The sequence below is a fragment of the Micropterus dolomieu genome, linkage group LG01 (genome assembly GCF_021292245.1).
Source record: "Micropterus dolomieu isolate WLL.071019.BEF.003 ecotype Adirondacks linkage group LG01, ASM2129224v1, whole genome shotgun sequence".
NCBI classification, from domain to species: domain Eukaryota; kingdom Metazoa; phylum Chordata; class Actinopteri; order Centrarchiformes; family Centrarchidae; genus Micropterus; species Micropterus dolomieu.
In genome coordinates, this window is record NC_060150.1 from 23,898,200 (window position 1) to 23,915,136 (window position 16,937).

Genomic DNA, 16,937 nt, shown 5'->3' on the forward strand with positions numbered 1-16,937 from the left:
GGCAGCTGCAGGGGATCGGAGGAGAACTCCAAATTGGAAGTGATTTTGTCCATCACCCTCTTCTCCACCACTGCCAATCCAGGTCCAGACCAACAACAGAGCTGGCCTTCCTCACCAGCTTGTTGAGCATGTTAGTCTCCCCAGCCTTTTGTGCAACCACAATCGCACACCGCCGCTAACAACAGTGAGCTGGCTACTACAGACTGATACAACATCTACACTTGGGCACTACTGGTACAATGTAGGAAGTCAACTTATTCAACCTCAGGGAGAGGTTGAGACACCTGTCAAACACTCCCACACATCGTATTTGGGGGGATGATGGAACTTCTGGCAGAGTTAGGAGGAGGGCCACAGCTGAGGTGTGGATTGGGGGCACTGGTGGAGTCAAACTTTTTGAAAAACAGGTTCCGCTCATTTCATCAAGGTTGTGATTTTTCTGGATTAATCCGGAATCCCGGATTTTCCGACCCGAAAATCTGAGTCACGAGAATCATGCAGATCTATAATTTTAAAAAAGGTAGTAAAGGGGGGTGGTACAGCAGTTGGCCAAGTGAAATGGAAAGGATGTGACATCTTAAGGCTGACAAAACATAAAGGTTTCTTCCTTTCCAAGTATCAACAAGGATGTTCGTTTGCGTTCAGCTGCCCATTCCACACCTGCGCAGTGTACCACAGTCGCTCTCACGCATCAGTGGTACGTAACGTGTTGGGCAGTAATACTGTAATATTAACTTTCCCAGTAAAGAGTAATGTAACAGATTACTATTTCTAAAACAGTTATAGTATTACAGTTACTAATCCAAGTAATGCTGCGCTACTGAACGCACCATCCCTGACGTGAATTCACGACTGCACTGCAGGTCAGCGGCACTGGACCTTAATGTTGTTCAAGTCAGCTGTTAGCCAAAAAGCTAAAGGAAGACTGGAGAACAGGGAGAGAGAGGTATTTTTGACAGCTGTAAGTAATGTTATTGTGTCACAGTCTAAGATGTAAAGAATATTGTCGTCTGTTTTTACTGCAAAGCACGTGAAACATATTGTGATTTTGTGCTTTGTTGGCTCCAGCTAGATAACGTTAGTTTGCTGGCTAACGACGACATGTTGCTAACGTTGTCCGGTGCAAAAAACTATAGTTGTATGGTTATAGTACTTCATCCAGGTAACGCAATCCATAGTACTATCCTGTGTACTACCAATATAATGTAATAGTGTTGATTTTAGTCCGCAAGTATTGATAACGATTAACGTTACAAAGCAAATGTGGAGTGATTTGTTTATACTAGCTGATAGTGATGCAGCCAGCTACTTTGACACGGACCACTACCACTACCACTGTTTGCTTCATAACTTTCAATTTAGATTTATTGTCGTTTAACCGATACTCAGGTACACAGCGTCTCCACCGTCTCAGTTGCTGTAACTTAGGTGACCCACATAATATAAAATGATGCAACACAATCTGAAAACAACACCTCTAGTGGCTGCTGAAAACTACAAACCCCTTTAACTCTTTTTTTAGAGGGGTTGACCTTATATTTGCAGAACCTGATAATAATTTCCCAGTATTGTAATAACTTGGCCAATGTTGTAATAACATACCAACAATAATGTGTTAACATTTAGGGAATGCATTGTTTTTGTAAGTTGGTCATTATTTTCAAATGGACAACACAATAATCATGTCTGATAACGAAGTACTTTTCATAATTTTTTATTTGTGGATAGCCACAGTGCTGCACTGCCATTGGTCTATGGTAGATGAAAAGAGAGTCAAAGAGCCAAATAAGCCAATAATCTTTTTAGTCCTGCATCGCTGTATGATGCTACATGTCTTATTATACATCCTTAGTTAATCAGAGTGTAGGCAAAACCAAACAAACAACAAAAATACAAAGTACAATAGTTTTACATACTACATGGTGGAAATATTATTTAGTACACATTTATTTACATAAGGATGCAGTGAACACCATAGTTGGCAGGTCCGTAGTTGGTGCTCCGTTCTCTTCACAGACGACAGCAGGTTCACAGTGAGCACATATGACAGACGCGAAAGAGTCTGGAGACGCTACGGTGAACGTTACTGTGGTCAACGTTACTGTGGTCAACGTTACTGTGGTTCAGTGATGGTCTGCAAAGGCATTTCCTTGGAGAGTCGCACAGACCTTCACGTGCTATAACCTCGAGGATGTTATCTAACTGTGTTTCCGAGGCCGCAAAGTAGTACCACAGAATGTCCAGGAGCTCACTGATGCCCTGCTCCAGGTCTGGGAGGAAATCCCCCAGGATGCCATCCACCGTCTCATCACGAGCATACCCAGAAGTTGTCAGGAGTGCATACAGACGTGGGGGTCGTGCACACAACTCAGTGACATTATGAGTTGCCATGATGAAAGTCACACAAGTTGGATCTGCCTGTGATCTAATTTTTTTCCTTTGATTTTCGGTGTGATTTGGAATCCAGCCCTCAAACAACCTCAAAGTTGGTAACTTTGATTTCAACTGACTCATCATTGTTCTCAACAACATATACAATATACAGTAAAGATTTTGAACTTTACAATATACAGTATATATACTGTACAACATATACAATATACAGTAAAGACTTTGAACTTTTTTGTTCGTTGAGATCTGATGTGTAATTTAAGTGTTCCCTTAATTATTTTGAGCAGTGTTAGAATATTAGAGCAGGCAGCAGAATGTCATATTACATTCTAAGAACTTGATTGTGAAAACATTCAATACAGATCAATACAGACAATAAAGACAATACTCCAACTTCTAAAGGTATAGTGTGTATAATTTTCTCTTATTGGAAAGGGGGAGGTTTAGTGTGTAATATTCACGAACAAAAAGTACTCCTATTTCCGCCTATTTGAAAATAATGACTTAATTGCATCAACAATGCATTCCCAAAACATTAACACATTATTGATGCAACATCGGCCAAGTCGTTACAATAGTGGGAAATTATTACATTATTGGGTTCTGCAAAAATAAGGTTAACCCAATTATGTAATAACCTCCTGTTAATGTAACAATTTATTACATTATTGGTACAGAGATTTTTACTTTATTGGTTAAGACATTTTATTACCTTATTGGAAAGTTATTACATTATCAGGTTTTATTACATTTTTGATGTAGAAGAGGAGATTTTCATTACATTATTGGGGGTTATTACATTATCGGGAATTTATTTTTGTAGTACATGGAGGGAGTTGAAAACCCCCGTACAGTTGTGTCAGCAGGCCATAACAGTGCTCTGCAAGAACAAAACCACCTTTTTCACAGTGATAAAGCAGTGATGGCTAGACTGCAGGGCTGGACTGGAACTTATAGCTAAAGGTCATTGTGTTCTTAGTAACTGCCATGACAGAGGCCCACAATTGGACATGATAAACACTACTGAGGCTACTTGTCTCCAGGATGTGCCCCATGCTCCTGTGTCTTTCGAGCCCAGAGTTGTGCTTCCAGCGCTTGGCCGATTTCACTGAAGGATTAATCTTTCATTTACAGGTTTTCCCCGCCGGGATCTGTACAGACAACCTCCTGACCTTGCCTGGTCTGAATGTTTCCACCTGGCTGAACACCCAGAAGCATAAAGTCCTGTCAGGGATTACAGTACAGTGCATTCAAGCATGCGTCCAAGTGTGCTCATGCGCCCGCCAGTTTATGTGGTCACGTTGGGTACTGAAGCTGGGAGCTGAAACCAACAGAGCTGCCACGCACCCAGGTGCTGCCACAGTGATTTATTCAGCTCGACTGGTGAACAGGGCAGACAAGGTAGAGGAGTAGAGGAGAAGTGAAACAAACCAACTTGGACTGAAGTTGCAAATACACAAGGTTTTTCAGCTTTCCTGTGGAATCAGGTCCCACTTTGGGTTCGGGAAGTAGACGTCATCTCCACATTTAACAGTAGACTTAAGATAAAGCTTTTATTTAGGGCTGGCTCAGGAGAGCCCTACACCATCCCTTAGTTATGCTGCTAACTCGACTTCTTCCCTCTTCTGTAGTTTTGTGCTTTCTCATCTCTCTCCTCTCTCCTGTCACTTTCTGCAGGCGTTCCTGCCTCTGGAGCTCTAGAGTCTGGGTCTGTGGTTGCGAGCCACCTACTGCCCCCATGTACGACACCTGCTGCTAAACACCTGCTGCTACAATTACCATTAGTCCTATTATTATTATCATTACTATTGCTATAAATATTATTGCTATTATTCATTTTTATTGATTGATTAAATGTTTTATTTCTGGTACCATTACTATTTTTTTTTCACATTTCTATGTGGAAGTCGGGCTACTGTGTGTTCTCTTTCCTCCTGCTCTGATTGGAGCAGATCCCTGCATGCTAGCTCAGTTAGCCAGCGGCCATGACACAGTCCACCAGCTAACTTCACAGGCTAACAGAAGCAACGAAGTAGCTTAGCGCTTAGCTTAAATCAGAGGAGAACAGACGGAGTGACCGACCTCCATGTGCTCAATCAGAACACGACACAGCAAAAGACCTCAAGAGAACCACGATTCTCCCCCGCTTGGCTAGTTCACAACTGACTTGCCAGCTACTATCAACTAGCATGCTGAAATGACTTTCTTCCTCTACAGACAGATAACGTGACTGGGCAGACAGTTTTTTAGTGTACTTGGCTAAGCATACGACTGTTATCTATTGTACATGTAACATTATTGATGTGATTTCATTGAGCTTTTATTGTTGTGATCGTTTAAAGCGAGGTTATCTTGTAACTTTAGCTATCAGCCAACACTAAACTAATGTTAGTAATAGTACCTTCCACACAAACACAATCTTTGCATGCTAACTAACTCTTTTTAACTTGGCACTGTTACACAGATCACATACATTTTGTATACTTCGATTTGGCCTTAAACACAGCCACACACGGAGAGAAAACGTAAATATCCCACTTCACATACTCTCTTTGGTCTGTCCATGTTTGTTCATGCTTGAATCATCACAGCAGCGTTATGAAATGAGGATCTTGCCATTTTGGATTTTTTGGAGCTGCTCAATGTCCAATTTACATAGAACTACCATTTTCTCCCAATAAGTTAATATACAGCCTATTAAGATATAAATATTGCTGTAAAGCATGAAACGAAAGAAGCTTTTGAATAAATCTTTTTAAAGAGTGTGAAATAAACCAAATTTGTAACCCTAACCCTTAAAGTAGGGGGCGTCAGTGCGCATGTATGGGCATAGCATGTGTGTGTCTGTGTGTGTGTGTGTTTCGTGTGGTAGAAGAGGAAGAGAGACAGAGCACCAGCTGTGCAGAGTTGTGAACCTTGCAGGACTTTGAATCATTTATCATAATTGATGAACCACACAAAGAATATTATATCGTTTTTAAACAGTAACTTGGAATATACCTGCTGAAGCACCGCAACATGCATGCAATTCTCAACGGGCATGCACAACTCGGTTCAAGACCAGTGAACAGTTGGCGAGCAGAGCAGAGACAAAAGGGTCAACAATAAGGCTCAGTTTAGCTGTAAATGTACAGTGTAATTTGGAGTGACCAATGAATAGAAACTGCAGCTCTGTAACACTCATGCACGTGTAACACCCCCCCAACACACACACACACACACACATTATTCAACGATCATTCGACTATAGGCAAGACTTGATCATTCTGATTCGACTATGTACATTTTTAGTCGGGGACAGCCCTATTAATGAATTTTCTGGGCTATTTCGACCACAGAGATTCAGATGAGGAAATGCATTTCAGATATTTTTGGATGCCAGCAGATTTGGTTTGTCACGTGCAGCCATTGATCGTACATCACTGTATGCACAGTACGCCTGTAGACATTAGACAGAGACCAGTCAAATGTTAGCTTCAGGAGGAAGCCAACAGGCTGTAGCAGCTAGCTACAAACTGTCGTCAAGTACAGTGTCTTCCGGAATGTCTGTAAAGCATCTTCAGTCACCCAATGGGAAGCAATTGCAGCTGAATTCTGGCGACTGTGGGACTTTTCCCAACTGTATCGCCAGCGTAGACCGAGAAGCTGTTCAGGGACCACATCCTTCGAAGGCTGCATTTGAAGACCGAATATGTCACAGTCGATGCGACTAGGCTGTCCCATTTCGAAGGCTCCTTCAAATGCAGCCAAGAAATGCAGCCTTCTTTTCCTCTGTTTGGAGGATCCAACAGCTGGATCCTTCGCTGCCACAGGTATTCCGAGATTCATTGCGCGCCGGTTGATTGTCCCAGCATAAATAATGGCGTCGGCTGTGGCTGTGGAGTTGAGCCCCCCGAATTTTACCTATAAATCTAAGTATTGGATTTCAAATCACTAAAAATAACAAGAGGCATAAAAGCACAATGTGTCGTTTAAAGAATAGTATTGTGGAATAAGTTAACGTGAGTTAAGTGATTAACTGGCAAGCTAACATTACCTGAGGTTATTGATGTGCTAAAGTTAAATGCAACTCGGCTGGGCATGTTACAACCTCAAAAATAAAGCCTTTAACGTCTTCACTTAAAATCGAAGAGGTTCAGAGTCAGACCTACGTCTTATTGAGATTGTCGTGATATTATACATCACTTATACTTCATATTATGTACATAAAAATACCACGTAACGTTAGACGGGTTGTGAACCCTGCTTGGTTTTCAGACAGTAAACGTAAGCCACGTTCTGCCAACGTGGCTTGGAGGTAATTAAAGTATCAATAGCCCTTTTGTAATATCTGCATTTAATCATTGTGTATTTAAAGTTACAGTTAAATGAGCCCCCATCCTATACAAAGCCTTTAACAATAAGACAACTAGTAGATGGGGCAACCCTTTGTTGTGTTTTTGTGTCTATGTCATGCCCTGTCACCTTTTCCAGTCTTCACAAAATTACCATTTCTTTTGTTTCTCTGTGATTAGAACAATTTTGGAGAAAATGTGCCTGTGGGTGACTTCCCTCCAAGCAAAAAAAAGGTGGGACAATTAAATAAAAAATACAAAGTATGCATGTGTAATTTGAAATTTATATATTCTGTATATATATTTTTTTTAATAATTTTTGTATAAATCATTCACTGTGTAGAATAAAGGGAACTACAAACTGCATTCATCTTACAACCCTGTTTTAATATAATACATACATTTACCTTGTACGTTGTATATTAATTTCATTCATTTCTGCCATGCACGTTAATAAACACGGTTGCTGAAATTTGTTTTTCTGCTGTTGTTATTTACCATGATTGATTTCCTGTGCCTTAGGATTGCAAGTGTCCAGGGTCAGGAGAGGGTGTAGGGGGGAAGCCCACTGCTGCAACTTGGCCCTGGTTTGTCCTCGTGGATGAGGTGTTGGGACAGAGGCATTCCACCACCCCACCTGTCGTAATTGCCTCTCTCCCTGAGGACACACCAGGGCAAAGTACTGCAGCGGGTGACCAGGAGGAGGAAGAGGAGGAGGAGAGCCAGCCGAGAAAGAGAAATAGGGACAGAGAGGATGAGCTGCTTCAGCTTTTCAAGGAAGACATGAGGTTGCAGAGAGAGGATGGACAGGCTGTTCTCTCTACTAGAGAGACTTGCTGAAAAATAATCCTTAAATAATAATATATATATATAATATTTATTAATCAATTAAAATAAAATATTTCTTCTTTCTTTATAACTATTTACAACATATTTACTACATTTATTCCGCTGAGCAGGGAGACCCTGGATGGGCCGCCACAATAAAGACCCTGGTGTATTCTGTCAGCACGACATCATCTGGGGTGGTCTCCAGAGTGTGTAGCAGGTGTGGATGCATCTCTCCAATGTCCACCGCATCGTCCATCAATGGGTTTCAGGGCTGAGTCAATCGACGGCTGCCATGTCACTAAGATGTTTTAGTAAGAGGCAAGAATAATAGGAAGTGCACACAAAATACTAATTCACAATCTTATTTTGACAAAATAAATCTCTACAAACAGGCAGAATTGTTAGGATATGAATAGGAATTTACTGATCTTTTACTTGCCTGTTAAAAATATTGGTGGTCAGGGGGAACCTCCTCCAGGGTAGACAGGGTAGCCTCATCCTCCTCAGGCTCATCCTCTGGGGCCACAATGTCACCAGCTCCAAGGCAGATGTTGTGGAGGATGGCACATGCTGTTATGACCTGAAATGTCACCCTCCGTCTGCAAGGATGAAATGCCCTGGAGGAGGGTAGAGTGAACTCCTGTACAGTGGGCTGTAGCGGAGCACTCTGGAGTCGTGGACCGACCCAGGGCAGCCCACACAGGTGTCAATGAAGTGGCCCTGATGGTCACAGACAGCCTGCAAGATGATGGATGGAAACAGTTTCCTGTTCCTGTAGCACTGACCATCAGGGCCGCTTGGTGGCTTGATGCGGACATGGGAGCTGTCGATTGCTCCAGCTGCTTTAAAAAAGGCTCTGTGTCTTGCCAGCCCTGCAAACCCATGAGTTATCGGTTGTAACTTATCCTGGGTCTTCGGTAGGTGGATGACCTTGTGGCGAATGGCCACCACCTCCTCAGTGACTCTGTGGACGATGCGGTGGACAGTGGATCGAGGCGTTGCAAACACTCTGGAGACCACCCTGTATGATGCCCAACTTGCCAGCCAGAAGAGAAACACCAGGGTTTCAATCGTGGCACCCCATCCATGTCTCCGTTCCTGGTTTAGGAGACCCAGTAGCACTCCCAGGGCCTCCCTGCTCAACCGGAAATCTGGCCGTGTGTCCTGCTCGCTAAAAAACCTGTCCAGCACAGGAACACTGAAATTTATCCTGCATTACAGGGGCCTGGGCTGGTTTAGGGATACAAGGAGAAGAACAACTGTTATGAAGTGTAGAGAGCTTAGTTAGATAAGGCTTGTATATCTTTCTGATCAATCACAAAAACAGTGTCAATATTTTAATATTAAAGTAAGTTAGGTTTTCTTTAAATATGAAATTATGTTGTTAAAGTGAAATGGCAGTAGCAATAAACTACGTTAACTGTGGGTCACATCACTGTTAGCTTTCGGAAGCCTATAGTACCTAAATACATATCAAATTTAACGTTTTCTTAGTTACTTTCCCCCGTATTTACCTGGCCAGGCTCCTCTCTCAGCCTGAGATACATCATGCGGTGGCGCTGGCGGTGAACGTAGCTCTAGTTCCTCTATTAAGAGGTAAAATATTAAAATTAAAATATTCCTCTCCATGCCAGTGGACCGCAGCTGTGAAGGTTGCTAGGCGACAGGAGCGGCGCTTCCCCACGCATGGGTAAGGCCAGGATCAGTTGATGACGCAATAGACAGTCCTCCGTAGACCAGACTGTCTCATTTAACAATGGTCGGTTCGGCCTTTTGCGCCCGTATGCCTTCGTAGGCAGCAAGGGCCACGCCCTTGCGAAGGATGCGGTCCCTGAATTGAGACACTGTCAAGGCATGTCAAAGCACCACCGCTTGGAGCGACTACTTTAACTACAAGGGCGCCCATTCCACTGTTCTGATGGCTACCTGCGATTCCAGATATCGCTTCACCATGGTGGATGTAGGGGGGTACGGACAGGAAAGTGACAGGGGTATCTTCAAGGAGAGTAGATTTGGTTCAATGTTTCTTAAATACACACAGAACCTGCCCCCACCAGCCAATCTTCCTGGAACAGGATTCCGAATCCCAAAGGTGATAATTGGTGATGCTGCGTTCCCGGTACACAACAACCTCATGCATCCCTTTCCAGGTATATAACAAACGAAATGAATCATGCAATAGTACTTTGTCCATGACTGTGTTCTTCATTGAACTTCATCTGCATTTGAAAATAGTGAAGAAGTACAAGCTGGAATAGCCACGCCCCCAAAACCCGTGAACGCGCGTTGCCAACTCTGTGACGAGCGGAGGGCAGCGCGATGCAGCGGCTCACATCAGGGGTAAGAAAACATCAACACAACTTTATCATTATGAAAATAAACAACCAACCCGGCTGTTAGTACTCATTATCAAGCTAGCATGTTAATATTGGATAGGTTTAAAAAGACCAAGTTTTAATCAGTAACGAGCTGCCTAGCTAACCGTTAGTAACAGGTAGCTGTGCTAACAGCTGCGGTAACATTGGGCAAAGCTAAAAACAGGCTGATACACATTTTCCCGTTTCCATCAGTTACACTACACGAACGTGAATTTCGTGTTAGACTCATAACATGTACGTGGTTTTGCATGTTAGAGCTTCCACTGTGACGGCATTATTGTCTCCGATGAGAACTGCACTCTAGAGCCAAGCACAGACCGGGACAGGACCAGGACCGGGGTCGAGGCGAAGCAGAGTAAGGACGGCTGCCGGGATCCGTGGAAGAAGAGGCAGGACGGGGAAGACGAGGTGCAAGTGATGTAATCCATCACTATTGTTATTACTTTTTTATTATTGTTTTCAGCTTCAGCCATCAGTGTCATGCACATTGACCTGGTGTGTAATGTAGACACAGAAGTCCTGTCAGAGAACAACAAAGCCCTATTCAATAAAAAATATCTGATCATGTTGATGAATGTTCTTTCCAATTACACCGATCTTTCCCATTTGGAATTCTAACAACTATATATTCCTTTACAGACCAGAATCTGAGGACTGTGGACAACATCCAGACTACAGTGTTTTCATGCACCACACATGGCTGATCTTCCAGACCCAGGACAGAGTAACAGACAGTTCAGTCAGGCAGCAGACAGACAGTTTGTATTGTGGCAGTGTGAGAACTTAATTAATCAACATTAAAACAATGTAAATGTACCCGAGTTAGCTAAAAAGTGCTATTTTTCATTGGTAGTCCCCCATCCAGGTGTAAAAAAGGCAGCCTTAAAAATAATCACAGGTTTAAAATCACTAGATGAAATTACATACAAAACATTATGGTTAAGAAATACAATTCATGTAAAATAATTATATAATATTTAAATGCTCATAGAAAGCATTAGTGCCCACAAGTTTGGCTCTCTACAAGCCGTTTTTTTTGCATTCTTTTTGAATGAGAAGAATGACGAAGACTCTGATGGTTTCAGGCACTGTGTTCCATTGCTGAGCTGCTCTTACGGAGAAGACAGCCTAACCAAAAGCTGTTTTTCTCCGGGGGATAATGCAGTCTTCCCTCACTGCCCCTCTAGTTACCCTGACCTCACTGGATCTAAAATGTATAAAATAACATAGTGGAGGTGGTGCTAAACCGTGTCTGATTTTATAAATCAAACAGATGTTTTTGAATTTAATGAGATTGTCCCAGGTAAGTAACTGATATTTCCTCAGAATACTACAGTGTTGGTAATGGTATGGTTTTTTATCCAGTATTTTTAATGCTTGTTTGTATAATGTTTCTAATGGTTTTATTGTTGTAGAGTGAGTGTTGGACCAGTTTATTAAACAATATGTTATGTGGGATAAAATCATGGAAAATAAATATGATTTAGCAGCTGTTTCTGGAAGATATGCAACTGTTCTCCTGATCCATTAGGACAATACAGAGGTTTAATCCTAGCAGGGTGTAAGATGTAATGTTAGTGAACTGATACACAAATAATTCCATCCACTGTGTGGATAAATACCTGTACATTGTTAGTTTTATTCCCAGGAGGGTAGAGAAAATACAAAGTATATTTTTTCCTGTTCTGGATTATTTTCATTCTTTTTTAAATAAAACATTGAAAATGATAAATGCCTTTTCTTTACACTTGCAGCATAAACAATCAAACAACTACATTTATGTCTTATGTCTGAAATAATGACATCCAAATGTGGTATAACACTTGTTTATAGTTATTATATACTACTAAAACTATAACCTATATCACAAATAGATCATTTTAAACATCATTAAAAATAAGTATATACAGGAATCGACAAGGCGTGTCCAGAGGTGTGTTGACTGATTATGCAGACAGTTCAGACTTGAATGTAGCATCGTATCGCTGCTGTGGAGATGATTAAATATCACCTCTCTGACATGATTACCACATTTCAAAAACAACCATATTACTTTTTGATTTATATTTTGCTGTATCTAGCAACACAGTTGGGGCAGGGACACCTGACTGAACCCCATGTTGAGGGGGATCATCAGGTCTCCTGGTTCTGCTTCTAGGCAGCTCCTCAGTAGTAGACGACCGTCAGAGGAGGAGGATGGCACTCTGGAGGTCTGCGATGTAACTGTAGTCACAGAACACAGAAAGGAGGATCAGCTTAGTGAAAAGTTTGTAATACCTGACATCGTTCTCTTACAGAGTAGTTAGCATTTCCACATAAAATGCAATCAAAACAATAAATCAGCACCATCTATCTGTATTCCTCATACTGTTTAATATTTTTTGACTCATCACTTGTAAATGTATTGAGTAAAATACATAGGAGTACTCATAATGCAACATACTGAATTGTGTCATCAGCTTTTCTCCTGGCTGGACTGTGGACACGGTGGTTGTAATCCAGGCCAACCAGCATGGTCCAATCAGCTATATACTGGTAATATATATAATATAATATATAATATACTGGTGAGAAGTACAGGGCTATAAAAAACTCCAAATCTGCAGGTGACCTGAGGGTGCAGTAGAAATAAAACATACAGGGTTAAAATAAGTAATGGCATAACAGCACAAATTACAGTAAAAGGTTTTCACACAGTAGGTTTAGCTATGAACAATGTCAAACTATATTATATAACTAAAAACACACAGCTACATCACCACATTTGTAAAAGTAACATACAGTTAAATATCAACTGCAGACACAAGATAATCACACTAACTAGATTAGATACAAGGTAAAGATAACGTAAAGTTAGGTGTAAACATAGTATAACAATAAACCTATATGGTGAATAACTAAACAGGCGCAGTCTACACTTACTTTGTCTTACCTGATGTTAGCGTAGGAAAACAAAGCTTGCGCTGCTGTTTTCCAGCTCACCTACAGCTAGATATAATTCATCGTCTCTACTCTGGCTCCTACACCAGCCTGCGCTCGTAGCTACCGTTAGCTCTATGCGTAGGTAGCTACGTTTGATAAAAGCCAGATTACCTCTCCAGCAGAAATAAAGCCACCACGCTGTGTCAGCCCCTCAGTGTTCCTCAGTTGTCACTATCGTTGAAAAGCCATGCAGATATCACCCACCAGTCTGACCGCTTCGCTCGTCAGGTCTGAGCGGGCTGACCAGGTGCGCGCATGGGGGCAGCTCTTGTAGCAGCAGGGCTGGTAGCCATGGCAGCGAGGAAGAGTGACAGTCAGCCAGCCAATCATTGCATTCGGTCCGAATGGAACGAGTCGCTGTGTTTACTGCAGCCCTGAGAGGACTATAGACAACTAATTTTTATACTGTCTTTTTCAGAGCACCTAACTTTTTAATATGCATTGGTGTACATAGACAGTTTCAACAAATATGAGAAAAAGTGTTTTAGAAGCAACTTGCCTACTCTGCCTTTAATATTACTCTACAGTTCTGTGGTTTATCAGTTAAGTGTATGAACTACACTGCAGACTGAAGTCTCAGACAGATCCACGTTATATAAGCTCATCTCCTCTATGAAACGTCTGTATCCTCACTGCACTGCATTATTTAAAAAAAATATGATGGTCATGGGTCACATCTCTTGCCCAGGCACTGTCTCTCCCTCTTCATCGACTTGCTGTTCTGGGGGATCATCAGAATCATTATAATCTGATGTGAGCTGACGTGCTAACATGCTGTAGTAAGCGTATTGTCTCATTTCCGGTGCTTGTGCGTTACTGGGAGTGTATTTTTGGAGTTGCACCTCAACCCAGATAATTTGGTTAGATTCTTCATTACAGTGGCAAATTAGCCACAAATAGAAATCAATGACTTGTCTGCTCATGTAGGTCACATTCTATTGGTAAATTGTTTTGCATTTGTTTTCAGAATTTTGACACATTTTGACTTCAAATTAAAAAACAAACACAGTCTAACTTGTATTTTCAAACCACTGTTTCAAGACATGCGTGCAAATTCTGTGCAATGCTCAGCATTCCAGTGTCAAATCTGTGTTCGCAGAGTATTTGTGGATGGCTTTGCAAAAGATCCACAAACGTAGGCAGCCAATCAGCAGTATTGCTTGCCATGTGATTCATGCCTCCTCAATAAGCCTTTCAAATAAGAATTGAAACATGTGAGAATGTGTACATTATATACTAATCTAATCATGTGTTGACTTTGTTCATGTGATAACATAAGTGCTGAATAATAATCCCCCTTTCGTGGTTTGGTTGGTGAACTGTGCCTTTGTAATAAATTATAACATTTATATAGGCCTACTATGTTTGCTGCTCTCCTGTTTCTGCTCATTAACCCATGTGGTCTGGAAAGATTGTAATGTGTTGATTGAAAACTAATTTCTACCATATTCTTTCTTATACTGTATAATCATAGAAATGATAATGATTGTTATTAGTGCCTGTATATTGGTTAGTATTCCCTGTTCTTAGTGTGTTTAGTAGATTCATTAGCGCCATCTTAGAAGTTAATTTTTGGTAGCTTTCTGCCAACAGAGAGCAATCTGTACCAATGTAACAGGTCTATAGACAATGGGAGTTTGACTTAACCTACCTCACTCTGCAGATTAATAAGCTTTAACCAAACATGTCAAGCTTTTCTCACAACAACACACAGATGATCTCGTGTTAAATCAAGTTATATAAGGTAGTATAGGTGAAACAGTGTGTTCCCTTAGCTCTCACTGCGTTTCTGCCCATTTGTTTGTCCTGTCTGTGCTGGCCTGCAGGTGGCGCATACTTCAAGGGCAAGAGTCAAGGGCACCAGCACGATGCCTCTGCTTCTCAGGGAGTATGCTCTTATTATGTCTTCATTTTTGTGAAATTGTCTAACTTGGAGAAAAATGAAGACGAGCAAAACTCAAACTAGTCTAACTGATGACCATGGATATTTTCATACCTGTAGTTCAGTACATTTGTTCTGGGAAAAACAGTTTAACTTCTGGTCCATTTCAAGTCGCATTCCCACTGGCTTATTACAAACAAACTAAAAGGTGTTAACAAGACAGGTAAATCTGGACTTCACTAGTGCTACACGGACCTGCAGAAGAAAATCCACTTCCAAGACTGGTTATGTTGCACTTAACTTATGTGTTTTTTATGCTCTCTGGTACAACAAAGAGCTTAGGAAGCCATAACTGATTATGATCATTATTGTACTGTCTCAACTAACAAAGTGACAGTTAGAAAAGGGACAAAAGAGGCATAATTTAATCAATCATTGTCATATTACGGGAAAACATACTGTGTGGTTGCTATGGTTACACTCACTTTTTAAAACCTGTGGAGGAAGACCCAAGCTCAAAACATCTCTCCACTTTGCTTTCACACCACATAAATACACCACACTTACTTGGAAGCACCAAGACCCTCTTTTTCAAGCAGTCTCCATCAGATACATACAAGCTGAACCAAAAGGGCAAGTGCACCAGAGGTAATTTGAACCGCAAAAAAAGAGGTTTGGTTTGAAAGCACCCTATGATTCTTGTAGTGCTACTTGCCTCATAATGAAGTTTTTTTAAAGCACTCTTGAAGAACCTGGGGAGATGAAGGGAAATTGTGCCATTATCCTTTAAGTGCTGTTCAGCGCAGGTTACATAGTCTGACTTTATGGAATTGCACTACCTGTGTGAAGTTACTATTTTACTATTTTTATAAAGTGCAATCACTAATTTGAGGCTTGCATATACTAGTGTTGGTCGTGCACTTTATAAGCCACAACGTATTGCCTGTGATCTCACTGAGATTGGCAAGAAGTGGCTAAAGGGCTGCCTGATTTCCAAAAAACCTGAGCAGGACTGTGACAGCCACAGGCCATTTGTACCACTTTCTCATCGGCTTTAACACAAGCTGACAGGGCCACAGAGACAATGTGCTGCTTGTTTAGTCCCTCAACTACCTCCCTGCCAACTCTCTCTCTCTCTCTCTCTCTCTCTCTCTCAATCTGTATCTCCCTCACTGTAGAGCGATTCCCCGCTGGCTAAGTCATGATGACAGGGCCAGGGTGACCCGCGCTGCTTATTTACTCAACTGTTCCTCTGGTCAGAACTGAACTCGTTCACTTATCTCAATCTGTTCCTTCATCCCTGTTCTGGAGACTCTCACTTATTTAATTTCACACCAATCTATGTCAGGACACTAATCTATCTTTATCAGCATTGCAAGGCAGAGTGTAGCGAACAGGAAAAGACACTGACATGCCTGAACCAATATTGGGGCAAGGCTTTGCTGGTCAGTGTGCCTGCCGCCAGATACGGTTTTCACAATAAATCTCAGTGTCTCAATACGTCTTCATTTACAGGTTAACTGGGCTTGCAGTGACAACAAGTTTTAACAGGAAAGTGACACAGCGCCTTATAGAACAATAGAAGAGGCTTTTATTTGTTTATCTTCCAGGCTCAGCAATTTCAGCACAGCTACATGGAGTGGATGATAATGAAAAAAGGTCAGTTATTTTAATTGAGAATGTTGCCACACTTTATAACAGTTAGGCCGCAGTGAGTAACGTTACTGTAGTAAATGTAGTAATAGCGGTACACTTGATAGTAAAATGGGTCGCATTGGCTGCTGAAGTAATGTGGAAAGCCATTGGAGTTTGTGTTGGAGTCCATTTTGTGCTCATTTTGTGGTGTTAGTGGACTCCATTTTGCTAGTTGTGGTGTTGCCGCTGTAGTCGGCAAGAGGCTCGGGAGTGCACATGCAGAGATCTCGACCCGATTCTTTCACATAAGAAGCAGAACTGGGGCTGTTCCAAGCAACAGATAACAGGTGTGTTTATTTCTAAATGAGGTTAAAGCCCGTTGACAAATAAGGTTGTGTAATAATTTTCAATTTTTTTTTTGGTCTACTAAAAATAGCCTACAGCTTTATTTATGTCTCTTTTGTATACAATATTTCAGTAATGCTCAGGAAAGGCCAAAGTGTT

At 41.5% G+C, this 16,937-nt stretch overlaps 1 protein-coding gene and 1 long non-coding RNA gene across 2 annotated transcripts in view; both read right to left on the minus strand.

The window, feature by feature from the left end:
• plppr5b (phospholipid phosphatase related 5b) overlaps nt 1-16,937 on the minus strand; it is a 162,456-nt gene that overhangs the window by 68,741 nt on the left and 76,778 nt on the right. The window lies entirely within an intron of this gene.
• LOC123977162 lies at nt 12,100-13,192 on the minus strand. Its single transcript, XR_006826567.1, has 3 exons — nt 13,028-13,192; nt 12,378-12,545; nt 12,100-12,157 (listed from the first exon to the last, which is right to left on the minus strand). It is a non-coding gene; the product is annotated as an uncharacterized LOC123977162 (long non-coding RNA).